The following is a 17,294-nucleotide window of genomic DNA, read 5'->3' as shown; positions in this document are numbered from 1 at the left end:
TCGTTTTAACGAGTGTTGCTCAATAGTGGCAACCTGACTCGTCACGCCTCCGCACCCTACCGTTCATGTGTCGCATGGTTTTACGCTGACAACCTGGCAGCAGAGTGCCCTGTTCTATGAAATCTGTTAACTATAATAGTCTGCCTTTAGGGGATTAGATTGTGCAAATGTAGTTGATCTCAGGTCATTAATTATTTATATCGCATTTATTTGAGTTGCAGTCTTGCTACAACGTCTACAAGTCAACAAGTGGATGTCTGAGACCAACGTACGAAGGAGTTCCACTTTCCATTAAAAGGTGAGTTTTTCCAAAATGTAAAATATTGATGTGTATAGGATTTCAGTTTATTCACAAGATGTTTGTTTGTTTGGTATTCATGTTAGTTGTTAATGGCTGGGTTGTTTATTTTCTGTTGGCATTGCGAAAATTCTTCATGCCTTAAGAACAAAATTACATTTGGGTAGCGCTTGCTACATAAGATTCATTTTGAGAGAGAGCTCAACTGATAATAAAATTTACATTGCGCCAATTTGAAGATTGTCCACTGGTTTTTTGAATTTTTTTTATTAACCTTTTTTAAATAAACAAAGGATTAAAGCCATTATACACTTTCGGTAAACAGTATTGTCCAAGTCCCACACTTCGTGTATCACAACTTGTATATAAAATAACAAACCTGTGAAAATTTAGGCTCATTTGGTCATCGGAGTTGGGAGAAAATAACGGGAAAACCTACTCTTGTTTTCACGCGTTTCGCCGTGTCATGACATGTGTTTAAAATAAATCCGTAATTCTCGCTAACGAGAATTGATATTGTTTAAATTTTTTCTCAAAAAGTAAAACATTTCATGGAATAATATTTCAAGAGAAGTCTTTCACCATTACCTTCTGTAAACCCTGTAAATTATTTGTAAATCTGTGATTTTTTTTTTTTTTTCTGTACCGAAAGTGTATAATGGCTTTAAACGAGACAAACATTTATGTAGTTTTGAAAAATACTGTTGATGGTTATTCAAAAAAGGGAAACTCCCATTCAGGAAAAAGCAATTCATTTAAAATAACCAAGATTTTGTTAAAAGATCAAGTAACAAAACCATGAAGACTTAAATGTTTCATCATTGTATGCTGTTAACATTAAGTACTGCAGTCCTGTTCTTGGGGTGGTAGGTTCCTCATTCATTTTTGGAAACCCCTGCAATGAATTTTGTACATATAACTTAAATGGCTTTTTCTTATCCGTTAACTTGACATTTTAGAGCAAGAGGCAGCTAGTGGTTCCCGGAATTCAAATGCAGATGGAATCACCACTACTGATAACTTAAAGGCTACAGGACAAAGAAAGCAACATATATACAAGACGTCTTAACTGTTCATCAACCAATCATGATTGAACAAATAAGCAGTTTGGTTTTCTTCAAAAGTAAGATATTTGTGGAGTTTTTAGTTTAATGTTGTTTTATTTTTTACAGCACTTTGTATACAGTTAACATCTTGTAAATAAGTACACCATTGTCGGTCCACTGTTTAATGAGCAGCAGGCCTCTGGTGCTATGCCACTGGTTGCTGCTGTCTATTCACTGTTGATTCTTTAGCAACGAGCCTTTATGGTGCGTTAGGGAGTGATGCTTTTATACAACCTGACTGGCCTGTGACTGCTGCCAACCCTACTGGGTTTTGGTCACATGGTACATGGTGTCAGGGAGTGATGCTTTTATATGGGCAACCTGACTAGCCTGTGACAGCCCCCTCTACTGACCATGTATAATTTGTTCTTATCCTGTAACGTTATATTTCAGAGCCAGAGGTGAAGCTAGTGGCTCACTGAAATCAAATGCAGATGGAGTCACCACTACTGATAACTTAAAGGCTACAGGAAATAGAGAGCAACATATGAAAACATTGTGATCATCAAGACATCTTAGCTTTTCTTCAAGTTATCATGCCTGAACAACCAAGCAGTTTGTTGCCTTCAAAAGTAAGATATTGTAGAGTTTTTAGTTTAATGCTGTTATATTTTTTATAGCACTCTGTATACAGTTAACATCTTGTGAATAAGTACACCGATGTCAGTCGTCTGTTGTTAAATGAGCAACAGGCCTCTGGTGCAATGCCACTGGTTGCTGTTGTCTATTGACTGTTGCCAATGTTGCTTTACTTTACTTTCTTGAGCAACAGACCTTTGGTTAAATGCCACTGGTTGCCAATGTTGCTTTACTTTACTTACTTGAGCGACAGACCTTTCGTGGTATGCCACTGGTTGCCAATGTTGCTTCACTTTACTTTCTTGAGCGACAGACCTTTGGTTAAATGCCACTGGTTGCCAATGTTGCTTTACTTTACTTTCTTGAGCGACAGACCTTTGGTTAAATGCCACTGGTTGCCAATGTTGTTTTACTTTACTTTCTTGAGCAACAGACCTTTGGTTCTAAGCCACTGGTTGCCAGTGTTGCTTTACTTTACTTACTTTAGCAGCAGGCCTTTGGTTGTATGCCACTGGTTGCCAATGTTGCTTTACTTTACTTTCTTGAGCAACAGACCTTTGGTGGTATGCCACTGGTTGCCAATGTTGCTTAACTTAACTTTCTTGAGTGACAGACCTTTGGTTGTATGCCACTGGTTGCCAATGTTGCTTCACTTTACTTTCTTGAGCAACAGACCTTTGGTGGTATGCCACTGGTTGCCAATGTTGCTGTACTTTACTTTCTTGAGCAACAGACCTGTGGTTGTATGCCACTGGTTGCCAATGTTGCTTTACTTTACTTTCTTGAGCAACAGACCTTTGGTTGTATTACACTGGTTGCCAATGTTGCTGTACTTTACTTTCTTGAGCAACAGACCTTTGGTTGTATTACACTGGTTGCCAATGTTGCTTTACTTTACTTTCTTGAGTGACATACCTTTGGTTAAATGCCACTGGTTGCCAATGTTGCTTTACTTTACTTTCTTGAGTGACAGACCTTTGGTTAAATGCCACTGGTTGCCAATGTTGCTCTACTTTACTTTCTTGAGCAACAGACCTTTGGTTAAATGCCACTGGTTGCCAATGTTGCTTTACTTTACTTACTTGAGCGACAGACCTTTCGTGGTATGCCACTGGTTGCCAATGTTGCTTAACTTTACTTTCTTGAGCAACAGACCTTTGGTGGTAGGCCTCTGGTTGCCAATGTTGCTTCACTTTACTTTCTTGAGCAACAGAGCTTTGGTTAAATGCCACTGGTTGCCAATGTTGCTTTACTTTTTACTTGAGCAACAGACCTTTGGTTAAATGCCACTGGTTGACAATGTTGCTTAACTTTACTTTCTTGAGCAACAGACCTTTGGTGGTATGCCACTGGTTGCCAATGTTGCTTAACTTAACTTTCTTGAGTGACAGACCTTTGGTGGTATGCCACTGGTTGCCAATGTTGCTTAACTTAACTTACTTGAGTGACAAACCTTTGGTTGTATGCCACTGGTTGCCAATGTTGCTTGATTTAACTTTCTTGAGCAACAGGCCTTTGGTTGTATGCCACTGGTTGCCAATGTTGTCTTACTTTACTTACTCGAGCAACAGACCTTTGGTGGTAGGCCACTGGTTGCCAATGTTGCTTCACTTTACTTTCTTGAGCGACAGACCTTTGGTTAAATGCCACTGGTTGCCAATGTTGCTTTACTTTACTTTCTTGAGCGACAGACCTTTGGTTAAATGCCACTGGTTGCCAATGTTGCTTTACTTTATTTACTTGAGCAACGGACCTTTGGTTGTATGCCACTGGTTGCCAATATTGCTTAACTTTACTTTCTTGAGCAACAGACCTTTGGTTAAATACCACTGGTTGCTAATGTTGCTTAACTTTACTTACTTGAGCAGCAGACCTTTGGTTCTAAGCCACTGGTTGCCAATGTTGCTTAACTTTACTTTATTGAGCGACAGACCTTTGGTTAAATGCCACTGGTTGCCAATGTTGCTTAACTTTACTTTCTTGAGCGACAGACCTTTGGTTAAATGCCACTGGTTGCCAATGTTGCTTTACTTTACTTTCTTGAGCAACATCCCTTTGGTTGTATGCCACTGGTTGCCAATGTTGCTTCACTTTACTTTCTTGAGCGACAGACCTTTGGTTAAATGCCACTGGTTGCCAATGTTGCTTTACTTTACTTTCTTGAGCGACAGACCTTTGGTTAAATGCCACTGGTTGCCAATGTTGTTTTACTTTACTTTCTTGAGCAACAGACCTTTGGTTCTAAGCCACTGGTTGCCAGTGTTGCTTTACTTTACTTACTTTAGCAGCAGGCCTTTGGTTGTATGCCACTGGTTGCCAATGTTGCTTTACTTTACTTTCTTGAGCAACAGACCTTTGGTGGTATGCCACTGGTTGCCAATGTTGCTTAACTTAACTTTCTTGAGTGACAGACCTTTGGTTGTATGCCACTGGTTGCCAATGTTGCTTCACTTTACTTTCTTGAGCAACAGACCTTTGGTGGTATGCCACTGGTTGCCAATGTTGCTGTACTTTACTTTCTTGAGCAACAGACCTGTGGTTGTATGCCACTGGTTGCCAATGTTGCTTTACTTTACTTTCTTGAGCAACAGACCTTTGGTTGTATTACACTGGTTGCCAATGTTGCTGTACTTTACTTTCTTGAGCAACAGACCTTTGGTTGTATTACACTGGTTGCCAATGTTGCTTTACTTTACTTTCTTGAGTGACATACCTTTGGTTAAATGCCACTGGTTGCCAATGTTGCTTTACTTTACTTTCTTGAGTGACAGACCTTTGGTTAAATGCCACTGGTTGCCAATGTTGCTCTACTTTACTTTCTTGAGCAACAGACCTTTGGTTAAATGCCACTGGTTGCCAATGTTGCTTTACTTTACTTACTTGAGCGACAGACCTTTCGTGGTATGCCACTGGTTGCCAATGTTGCTTAACTTTACTTTCTTGAGCAACAGACCTTTGGTGGTAGGCCTCTGGTTGCCAATGTTGCTTCACTTTACTTTCTTGAGCAACAGAGCTTTGGTTAAATGCCACTGGTTGCCAATGTTGCTTTACTTTTTACTTGAGCAACAGACCTTTGGTTAAATGCCACTGGTTGACAATGTTGCTTAACTTTACTTTCTTGAGCAACAGACCTTTGGTGGTATGCCACTGGTTGCCAATGTTGCTTAACTTAACTTTCTTGAGTGACAGACCTTTGGTGGTATGCCACTGGTTGCCAATGTTGCTTAACTTAACTTACTTGAGTGACAAACCTTTGGTTGTATGCCACTGGTTGCCAATGTTGCTTGATTTAACTTTCTTGAGCAACAGGCCTTTGGTTGTATGCCACTGGTTGCCAATGTTGTCTTACTTTACTTACTCGAGCAACAGACCTTTGGTGGTAGGCCACTGGTTGCCAATGTTGCTTCACTTTACTTTCTTGAGCGACAGACCTTTGGTTAAATGCCACTGGTTGCCAATGTTGCTTTACTTTACTTTCTTGAGCGACAGACCTTTGGTTAAATGCCACTGGTTGCCAATGTTGCTTTACTTTATTTACTTGAGCAACGGACCTTTGGTTGTATGCCACTGGTTGCCAATATTGCTTAACTTTACTTTCTTGAGCAACAGACCTTTGGTTAAATACCACTGGTTGCTAATGTTGCTTAACTTTATTTACTTGAGCAGCAGACCTTTGGTTCTAAGCCACTGGTTGCCAATGTTGCTTAACTTTACTTTATTGAGCGACAGACCTTTGGTTAAATGCCACTGGTTGCCAATGTTGCTTAACTTTACTTTCTTGAGCGACAGACCTTTGGTTAAATGCCACTGGTTGCCAATGTTGCTTTACTTTACTTTCTTGAGCAACATTCCTTTGGTTGTATGCCACTGGTTGCCAATGTTGCTTTACTTTGCTTTCTTGAGCAGCAGACCTTTGGTTCTAAGCCACTGGTTGCCAATGTTGCTTAACTTTACTTTCTTGAGCGACAGACCTTTGGTTAAATGCCACTGGTTGCCAATGTTGCTTTACTTTACTTTCTTGAGCAACATTCCTTTGGTTGTATGCCACTGGTTGCTAATGTTGCTTAACTTTACTTACTTGAGCAGCAGACCTTTGGTTCTAAGCCACTGGTTGCCAATGTTGCTTAACTTTACTTTCTTGAGCGACAGACCTTTGGTTAAATGCCACTGGTTGCCAATGTTGCTTTACTTTACTTTCTTGAGCAACATTCCTTTGGTTGTATGCCACTGGTTGCCAATGTTGCTTAACTTTACTTTCTTGAGCAACAGACCTTTGGTTAAATACCACTGGTTGCTAATGTTGCTTAACTTTACTTACTTGAGCAGCAGACCTTTGGTTCTAAGCCACTGGTTGCCAATGTTGCTTAACTTTACTTTATTGAGCGACAGACCTTTGGTTAAATGTCACTGGTTGCAAATGTTGCTTTACTTTACTTACTTGAGCGACAGACCTTTGGTTAAATGCCACTGGTTGCCAATGTTGCTTTACTTTTTACTTGAGCAACAGACCTTTGGTTAAATGCCACTGGTTGCCAATGTTGTTTAACTTTACTTTCTTGAGTGACAGACCTTTGGTGGTATGCCACTGGTTGCCAATGTTGCTTAACTTTACTTTCTTGAGCAACAGACCTTTGGTGGTATGCCACTGGTTGCCAATGTTGCTGTACTTTACTTTCTTGAGCAGCAGACCTTTGGTTAAATGCCACTGGTTGCAAATGTTGCTTTACTTTACTTACTTGAGCAGCAGGCCTTTGGTGGTATGCCACTGGTTGCCAATGTTGCTGTACTTTACTTTCTTGAGCAGCAGACCTTTGGTTAAATGCCACTGGTTGCAAATGTTGCTTTACTTTACTTTCTTGAGCGACAGACCTTTGGTTAAATGCCACTGGTTGCCAATGTTGCTTTACTTTTTACTTGAGCAACATACCTTTGGTTAAATGCCACTGGTTGCCAATGTTGTTTAACTTTACTTTCTTGAGTGACAGACCTTTGGTGGTATGCCACTGGTTGCCAATGTTGCTTAACTTTACTTTCTTGAGCAACAGACCTTTGGTGGTATGCCACTGGTTGCCAATGTTGCTGTACTTTACTTTCTTGAGCAGCAGACCTTTGGTTAAATGCCACTGGTTGCAAATGTTGCTTTACTTTACTTACTTGAGCAGCAGGCCTTTGGTGGTATGCCACTGGTTGCCAATGTTGCTGTACTTTACTTTCTTGAGCAGCAGACCTTTGGTTGTATGCCACTGGTTGCCAATGTTGCTTTACTTTACTTTCTTGAGCAACAGACCTTTGGTGGTAGGCCACTGGTTGCCAATGTTGCTTCACTTTACTTTCTTGAGCGACAGACCTTTGGTTAAATGCCACTGGTTGCCAATGTTGCTTTACTTTCTTGAGCAACAGACCTTTGGTTAAATGCCACTGGTTGCCAATGTTGCTTTACTTTACTTTCTTGAGCAACATACCTTTGGTTGTATGCCACTGGTTGCCAATGTTGCTTTACTTTACTTTCTTGAGCAACAGACCTTTGGTGGTAGGCCACTGGTTGCCAATGTTGCTTCACTTTACTTTCTTGAGCGACAGACCTTTGGTTAAATGCCACTGGTTGCCAATGTAGCTTTTCTTTACTTTCTTGAGCAACAGACCTTTGGTTAAATGCCACTGGTTGCCAATGTTGCTTTACTTTACTTTTTTGAGCAACAGCCCTGTGGTATGCCACTGGTTGCCAATGTTGCTTTACTTTACTTTCTTGAGCAACATACCTTTGGTTGTATGCCACTGGTTGCCAATGTTGCTTTATTTTACTTTCTTGAGCAACAGACCTTTGGTGGTAGGCCACTGGTTGCCAATGTTGCTTCACTTTACTTTCTTGAGCGACAGACCTTTGGTTAAATGCCACTGGTTGCCAATGTTGATTTACTTTACTTTCTTGAGCGACAGACCTTTGGTTAAATGCCACTGGTTGCCAATGTTGCTTTACTTTACTTTCTTGAGCAACAGACCTTTGGTTCTAAGCCACTGGCTGCCAATGTTGCTTTACTTTACTTACTTGAGCAGCAGGCCTTTGGTTGAATGCCACTGGTTGCCAATGTTGTTTAACTTTACTTTTTTGAGAAACAGACCTTTGGTGGTATGCCACTGGTTGCCAATGTTGCTTTACTTTACTTTCTTGAGCAACATACCTTTGGTGGCATGCCACTGCTTGCCAATGTTGCTGTCGATTAAATGTTTTAACCTAGTCCCAAATAAAGCTATATGTAATGTTAGTGCTTAATTTCTACTGTTGCTCTGTCTTAAACATAAGTTTAATGTCAGTAAATACTTGTTTGACAGTCATTTCAGAAGTTTGTTTTGTTTTAGTTACTTTCTTTTGGAAAAATACCTACATTTTAAACCCTTATATCGAACCAAATTTGTAGCTGTTGGTAGTTTAAACTGTGCATTTGAAATTGTGGCTGTTTTTAATTTCTGGTCTCCAAACTTGACCTTTCAGAGACGGAGATGAAGTGAATAGTTTCCTGAAAAGAAGACAGTGCAGAATGGAATCACCACTACTGATGTCATTTAGGATATGATGGGTATGAAGGAGAATGGAATCACCACAGGATACTGGGTATAGAGGAGAGCAACGTGTGTTAAAACATCGCTATCCTCAAGACATCTAAGCTAATTAGTTTGTTGTCTTCAAGGTACTTTAGGTGTGTTTTTATGAACTGAAAGCTGCAATCTGTTTAGAACACTTTTCGCACGGTCTCTAAGAAATGAGCACATCATCCCTATTCTTCGCTGTCTCCACTGGCTGCCAATCAAGGACTGCATTGTGTTCAAGCCATGGTTGCTCACTTACAAATCTCAACATGATCTCGCTCATGCATGTAACTCTGAACTTTTTAACTCGTATACACCTCCGCGTTGTCTTTGCTCATCGTCACAGTGTCTACTGCAAGCTCCCAACAGAGTCTCTGAACTTATAAACTCGTATACACCTCCTCGTTGTCTTCGCTCATCATCACAGTGTCTACTGCAAGCTCCCCGGAGAGTCTCTACTTTGCACTATGGGGGTCAATGCTGCTCCCATCTTAAGGAACAGTCTTCCTCTTATTGTTTGCCAAACTACTTCAGTCACTTCCTTCAAGTGTCGCCTGAAAACTCATCTGTTTTCGAAATAATAATGCACTCTTTGTGCTTTTGATTCTCGTTTTAAGCTGATAATTTTTATGTTGTTACATGGCCAGATGCTGAGGATCTTGGCTAAGGGTGCAAGTGCTGGTAACCTCTCCCCTTTTCAAAATTGGTTTTTGATTTAATGTTGCACTTCTTGTGCTTTTAACTTTTGTTTTGGCGGATCAGTTCTGTATTTTTATGGCCAGATGCTGAGGATCTTGGCTAAGGGTGTAAGTGCTGGTAACCTCTCCCCTTTTAAATATGTTTTCTTTTAATGGTATGCTTACTTTTGTGTAAAGTTGTGAAGGCACTGGACACTATTGGTAATTGCTCAAAATAATTGTTAGCTTAAAAATTTACTTATAACTTGCAATAGAGAGCTATTAATAGTATAAAACAATGTGAGAAACGTCTCCTACTGAAGTAATGTAATTTTTGTGAATGAAGTAAATTCTCAGTCAGATAAAAGATTTCAGCTGAAGCCTTCTATTATGCATCTGAAAGCACACAAAGTAATTTTCTTTTATTATTCTCTTGCAACTTTGATGACCAATTGTGCCCAAATTTGTTAATTTATGCATATGTTGGGATAAACCAAGTGAGAATACTGGTCTTTGACAATTACCAAACGTGTCCAGTGCCTTTAAAAGCATCTTTCATTATTGTTAATATGATTTTAATTAACATCTTGTAAATAAGTACACCATTGCAAGCAAGCACAAATGCGATTTTGTTTGCGCTATGAAATTGCGATAAATTGTGAAATTGCATAATGCGTTTGTAAGCAAATTTAGCGATCTTTGTGGTGCGGCGGTTAGATTAAAGGGACCTGGACACTTGCACGTGGCATGTGGGGTCCTACTTCCGGCTCGGGCCACTGGGTGGTTGATCTTAAAGGTGCATTTGGGCTCCTCATCTGTCAGGATGGTGCCGGTGTTATCACAAATGGTTGACCAACGGAAGTAGTCCCTAGTCCTTTCAACTAGGGACCGCGTTACTAAGAGTAGGGAGGCTGTCCTGGCGCCGAAGTTGGGACAGTGGACCGGACCCGTCCCCTTAAGGGGCGGTGCAATTGGCTCTTACGATCTCAGAAAGCGCGTGGGGCTGGTATCCTGGAACCTGCACGTTGGTAGCCCTGCTAATTGAACAAAGCTTACCCGGATGACAATCAGCAAAATCTGATGACAAAAAATACTTGCGATGGTGTACTTATGTATAATGTTGTACTTGCATAGTTTTATAATTATAAGCTTTAATGTGAAACAAGTTTAGTTCTGGTATATATCTGCATTATATGTTACGTGCATCACAAAACAAGGATTTGAAACAGTGTATCCCATTATAGTCTGAATAGAACAACCCTTACCCTAATCTTAGCAACTTAAAATACAGCAACTATGGGAGAATCCATCGCGTTGAAGGCGTGTCACCCCAGTATGATGTCTTGCAGTGTATCCCATTATAGTCTGTCTCTTATCATGGGAGTATCAGCTCCTATAATGGTGACATTGTGAGATTGCACTTATCATGCAAAGGTGCGTGCCACTTCTGCATTGATGCGGAGGTGTGTGCCACTTCTGCCTTGTGCGGAGGTGTGTGCTACTTCTTCACGGTCAATTTCCCTTAATAGGCTCAGGCAAAGATAACCCATCAATAAACTATGTCAAAGAAATCCCCCAAAAAGAAATGTTAAATATAAAATAGAATAGAACAAAATAACCCTTACCCTAATCTTGCAACAAAAAATACTTCAGCTTTGGGAGACGACAGCGTTTTGAAGGCATCTCACCCCAGTATGATGTCTTGCAGTGTATCCCATTATAGTCTGTCTCTTATCATGGGAGTATCAGCTCCTATAATGGTGACATTGTGAGATTGCACTTATCATGCGAAGGTGCGTGCCACTTCTGCATTGATGCGGATGTGTGTGCCACTTCTGCCTTGTGCGGAGGTGCGTGCTGCTTCTTCACGGTCAAACTCCCATAGGCTCAGGCAAAGATAGCACATCAATTTACTATGTTGAAGAACCCCCCTCCCAAAAGAAAGGTTAAATTTGAAATTGAATAGAACAGAATAACCCTTACCCTAATCTTGCAACAAAAAATACATCAGCTTTGGGAGACGACAGCGTTTTGAAGGCATCTCACCCCAGTATGATGTCTTGCAGTGTATCCCATTATTGTCTGTCTCTTATCATGGGAGTGTCAGCTCCTATAATGGTGACATTGTGAGATTGCACTTATCATGCGAAGGTGCGTGCCACTTCTGCATTGATGCGGAGGTGTGTGCCACTTCTGCCTTGTGCGGAGGTGTGTGCTGCTTCTTCACGGTCAAACTCCCATAGGCTCAGACAAAGATAGCCCATCAATTTACTATGTTGAAGAATTCCCCCCAAAAAGATAGGCAAAGTTTGAAACTGAAATAAATTGTTTGCAGTGGTGTACTATGTTTAATTATATGCATTACTACTTATGAATTGTGATGTTAAACAACTATCATGGGTGTTTACAAAAGTTTATGTTTAACTAATGAATCACTATTTGTGAGTTGTGATGTTAAACGTTATCACGGGTGTTTACATAAGTTTATGTTTTAAAGTGTATGAATTACTATTTGTGAGTTGTGATGTTAAACGTTATCATGGGTGTTTACAGTACCTTTGGCTGGTTGTTTGTAGAACCTAAATAAATATTCACTAGTTTAATTTGTTGGTATAGAAACGAGGTTGCTGCTAAAGCGTGAGTCGAGCGGACATCAAGTTGTCGTGCGTTGTAAATATCGCGGAAATATCACATTTGTTTCTTCATATAGGTCTTCTTTGTATAAAATACATAAATGTACTGGAACATCTTATCGAACCAGAAAAAAAATAGCAATAATTATAATCTAACTCCAAAATTAATCCCCAAATTGTATGTACACATAAAATATAACTTTAAAAAAAGACACACACAAACAAAATTACAAATAATAAGTAAATTAAAATTAATCAATGTTTTAAAACTTATTTGGCATTTAACACATCTAACAACGATTTTGTTATGAATATTTTATTCAAAAAGTTCAAAATGTTCAATCTAAAAGAAGTTCTATGTTAATAATTTCTAACCTTTGAGAAATCTTGTAATTAATTTACTGCATGTTGCAAATTATGACCTTGGTCAAATTGATAAATTTATGAACATTTATATGACAAAATTCAATATATATAAAATTAACAACCAACATTTATTAATGTTATGTTTTCAGTACTAACTACAATGAATTAAGAGCTAACTTAAACATAACAATGTTACAAATAATAACCATTAGTTTAGGCTGCAAGATGTTTATATTTTCTTATTCAAAAATGTTCAATATAATTGTGTTACTGCATGTTGCAAATTATGTCATTGGTCAAACTGATAAATTTATGAACACTTATATGACAAAAATCAAGTAGGAAATTTAACAACCAACATTTATTAATGTTATGTTTTCAGTACAATGAATTAAGAACTAACTTAAACATAACAATGTTACAAATAATAACCATAAGTTTTAGGCTGCAAGATGTTTATATTTTCCTATTTAAAATCTGTAATCTTTTGTAAGATAACATTTTATTTTTGTGCATCACTTACAAGGAGATTTGTTACATAAAAGGTTGTGTCAGAGTGTGAGTCGGGCGGACATAAAGTCATCGCGCGTTGAAGATATTGCGACCAATATTGTATCGAAGGACATAATTTACAAACAAATTAACATAATAACAAGGATGTTTACTCGGGTATTACAACAAATTATAGAGTTGGGCAACATCAATGAGAATAAGGAATAAATAATTAGCCATGACATTTATTAAAACAAAATATAAATGATTAGTAGTTTTGTCCTCAAAAACATCCAATTATGATTGAATTTTGTTACGTTAATCTAACCACAAACATGCACACAAATAAATGAAATAAATTCCATGATTCTAATATATACTAACAAGTAACCACATAAGGAAGAAATATGTTAATCTAACCACTAACATACACAAAAATAAATGAAATAAATTCAATGATTCAAATAAATATACTAACATGCAAAATTATATGTTTTTTTAATGAGCAAAAGAAAATTATAATTTATAGTTACTATGAATACTGTTTAAAAGTTCTAAATTCGACACTACATGTAATTGATGAAGGCTATGTAGTGTTTTCTACTATCTTTCCATGAATTCAATTAGGTTTTTAATAATAAAAAAATTATGAATGTTAATTGAGTGAAATAGAAACATAACATATACTATGATGCGTTATATGCTTAAAAATGTTAACTATTATATGTTTTATTACTTCAGTAATAACAATCGATTGAGTGTTATAAAAATAAAATGAAACTGAAAGGGTTACGTTTTGTATGAATGGCGTTACCGAGATCGGACGTACATTTATACGTGTCGATGAATTGATTAATTAAGCCGTGCGGAAAACAGCCTTGTTTCTGGAAGGTATCTTGTAACAAAAGAACTGTGTTACAAAAATAAAGACATTATTTTCTGTGAATATTTAATCAGTGAATTTAAGTGACAGCAAATGATCTGATGTTTGACTTGAGAAATAAAATTTAAGTAATCTTTGATATTATAAAAAAAAACTTTTATTGTATGGTACTTTAAGAAATGTTTCATTAATGAGGCATGTGTAGGGGGTGCTGTTAATTGGATGTCAACAATGGAAATGTTGTTTACGAATGAGCGCTCGGAGATCGGAAATTCGTTTGTACGTATCGATTGAATTTTGTTACGTTAATCTAACCACTAACATACACAAAAATAAATGAAATAAATTCCATGATTCAAATAAATATACTAACAAGTAACCACATGACAAAGTAACATGTTAAACTAACCACTACAAACACAAAAATAAATGAAATAAATTCCATGATTCAAATAAATATACTTACAGGTAACCACATGACAAAGGAACATGTTGTTTTTTTAATGAGTAAAAGAAAATTACAATTTATCATTTATAGTCATTAAGAATTTTGTTTAATAGTTCTAAATTTGACACTACATGTTATTGATGAAGGTTCTGTATTGTCTTCTACTAACTTTTCATAATTAAATTAGGTTTTGAATAAAATAATAGTTATGTTATTTGAATGAAAAAGAAACCTAACATGTTCTATGATGCGTTATATGCTTAAAAATGTTAACTGTTAAATGTTGTATTACTTCAGTAATAACAATTCATTAAGTGTAATAAAAACAAAATAAAAGGGTTGCACAAACATGTACTAGGCACTACAAGTGCACAAATTATGAGTAACAATGACAAAGAAAATATTTGTTTATGAATTCGCGCTGCAGAGATCGGAGAAACGTTTATATGGGGCAATGCATCGATTGATTAAGCCGTGCGAAAAAGGTAGCCTGGTTTCTAGAAAGTAATCTTGTAGTACTATAACTGTGTTAAGAAAATAAGACACGATTTTCTGTGAATATTTAATCAGTGTGTTGAAAAGTACAATATGTTTATACGATTACACGTTTATACGGGTCGATGCTAGGATCGATTAAGCCGTGCGGAAAAACAGCCTTGTTTCTAGAAAGGTATATTGTAATACAAGAATCGTGCTAATAAAATAAAGACTTGATTTTCTGTGAATATTTAATCAGTGTGTTTAAAGGAAAATATGTTTATACGATTAATACGATTACACGTTTGTACGGGTCGATGCATCGATTGATTAAGCCGTGCGAAAAGACAGCCTGGTTTCTAGAAAGTAATCTTGTAATACAAGAACTGTGTTAAGAAAACAAACGCATGATTTTCTGTGAATATTTAATCAGTGTGTATAAAGGACAGTGAACAGTCCTGTTTGACTTTAAAAATAAAGTTTGAGTTATCTTTGATAATGTAAAACAACTTTTATTGTATCGTACTTTAAGAAGTGTTTTCTTAATGAGGCATGTGTAGGAGGTGATGGTAATACAAGAACTGTGTTAAGAAAACAAACACATGATTTTCTGTGAATATTTAATCAGTGCGTTTAAAGGACAGCGATCCTACGTTTGACTTTAAATATAAAGTTTGAGTTATCTTTGATACTGTAAAACAAATTTGTATATATTGTACTTTAAGAAATGTTCTCTTAATAAGGCATGTGTAGGAGGTGATGTTAATAAAATGTCAAGTCACAAGTTTATAAATTATCGAATAACGTCGTCGGTGTCGTTCGTATAAACAGGCGCTGCAGAAATTGAATGTTAATTCACAACTTGTACACGATCGATGCGTCTAATAAACCGTGTAATATGGCAGCCTCGCTTTAGATACTTACTGTTTAATACTTTAATTGTGACAATGGTGAATTTTTGTTAAAATTTAAGTAAACTTTGATATGTTATAATAACTTTTATTAGAAGTTACTTAAAAGTTTTTATTTTGCGACAACTTTAATCTTATTTTGGTCTGAATGAAGAAAAATAAGTAACTTATGTTAAAGTTAAGATAAATCTATAATTCTTTGCTTACTAATTTAGTTATACTTCAAAAAAAGGACTTAAATTTTAGTTAAATTTACTTTGTAACTTTCTAATGTTAAACTTCTTAAAATGTGACATGTATTTAGTCTTAACGACCTATATTTGAGTTCTTATAAAGAAAAACAAGTAACTTATGCTTAAGCAATTTGGTATTCAAAATGAGATAAATCTTACGCACTCAAATTCGATGCTTAAAGCACCCGTTTGGTAAAAATTACACTAATATTTATACTTAAACAAAAAACACCTAAATTTAAGTTAAATAGGTTTTTAAATTTAACTTGGTAACTTTCTTATGTTAAACTATTTAAATGGTACATGTATTTAGTATTAATGGCATTTAGCTTTACTCGTTAATATTTGCATTGTTTATTTTTGTTCTGGAAATAAACCTTTATTTAACGCACACCAACTGACATGTCTTTATTCTATTTTTGTTCTTGTGACTCTTGCTAAGGTCAAAGGTCATAGGGTTCATCTCCTTTTTTTTAATTTGACCTTTCCATTCTAAGGTTTAAATATTAGTTCCGAGCAAATTTTTTCAAGAGCCGCCGTAGCGCAGCGGGCTAGCTCACAGCCCCAGGAATCCTGGAGCTGTGAGCAGGGTGGGTTCAAATCCCTTCGGGGACCTTTTTTACCATTAAATAAAGAATTTTTTACAATTCTAACAAAAATGTGCAGGGCTTGAACCGGGGACCTTCCGCTCTGTAAGCACTCTCTCTCACTGCTGTGCTACTGAGCTGTTATAAAAATCTAACGGTTTTTGGAGTGATGAAGTTAAAAATGGCTGACTTAGAAAATATTTGAGAATTTATTTTCCCTGGCTCAACCCTTGGATTTCTAGCTGATCTGAAGGCTGACCAAGGGCCTACAAGGGCCTTGGAGCTTGGCTGGAGGAGTAAAATTTCTAAGTGCTGAGGGGCCAAGGAGGTTCCTCGGTGGGCTAGGGTAAGGGTCTGGGAGGTTGCTGCAGCCAGTGGGCTCGGTTGGTTGGGATGAGGGCTTGGGTGATGGTAGGAGTGATGATGGGCTTGACTCTTTGGGATGAGGGCTTGGGGTGATGGTAGGAGTATTTGGCTGGACTGTTTGGGATGAGGACTTGGGGTGATGGTAGGAGAGTGGGGTGGACTGTTTGGGATGAGGACTTGGGGTGATGTTAGAAGAGTGGGGTGGACTGTTTGGGATGAGGGCTTAGGGTAATGGTAGGAGTGATGATGGGCTGGACTCTTTGGGATGAGGACTTGGGTGATGGTGTAGGAGTAATTGGCTGGACTGTTTGGGATGAGGACTTGGGTGATGGTGTAGGAGTAATTGGCTGGACTGTTTGGGATGAGGACTTGGGGGTGATGGTGTAGGAGTAATTGGCTGGACTGTTTGGGATGAGGGCTTGGGTGATGGTGTAGGAGTAATTGGCTGGACTGTTTGGGATGAGGGCTTGGGTGATGGTGTAGGAGTAATTGGCTGGACTGTTTGGGATGAGGACTTGGGTGATGGTGTAGGAGTAATTGGCTGGACTGTTTGGGATGAGGACTTGGGTGATGGTGTAGGAGTAATTGGCTGGACTGTTTGGGATGAGGGCTTGGGTGATGGTGTAGGAGTAATTGGCTGGACTGTTTGGGAT

At 37.8% G+C, this 17,294-nt stretch overlaps 1 long non-coding RNA gene across 2 annotated transcripts in view; it reads left to right on the top strand.

Annotated features, from left to right (window-relative positions):
- The window catches only part of LOC139943039 (uncharacterized), a 34,935-nt gene extending 18,883 nt beyond the window's left edge, over positions 1-16,052 (top strand). For both annotated transcript variants that reach the window (XR_011786734.1, XR_011786738.1), the window contains 4 exons: positions 222-298; positions 1,258-1,421; positions 1,798-1,976; positions 8,474-16,052. This is a non-coding gene — a long non-coding RNA (uncharacterized lncRNA). The remainder of the gene's footprint in view (positions 1-221; positions 299-1,257; positions 1,422-1,797; positions 1,977-8,473) is intronic.
- The last annotated feature ends 1,242 nt before the right edge of the window (positions 16,053-17,294 follow it).

The sequence above is a fragment of the Asterias amurensis genome, chromosome 1 (assembly GCF_032118995.1).
Source record: "Asterias amurensis chromosome 1, ASM3211899v1".
In the NCBI taxonomy this organism is placed as follows: domain Eukaryota; kingdom Metazoa; phylum Echinodermata; class Asteroidea; order Forcipulatida; family Asteriidae; genus Asterias; species Asterias amurensis.
This window is presented reverse-complemented; position numbering and strand designations above follow the sequence as displayed.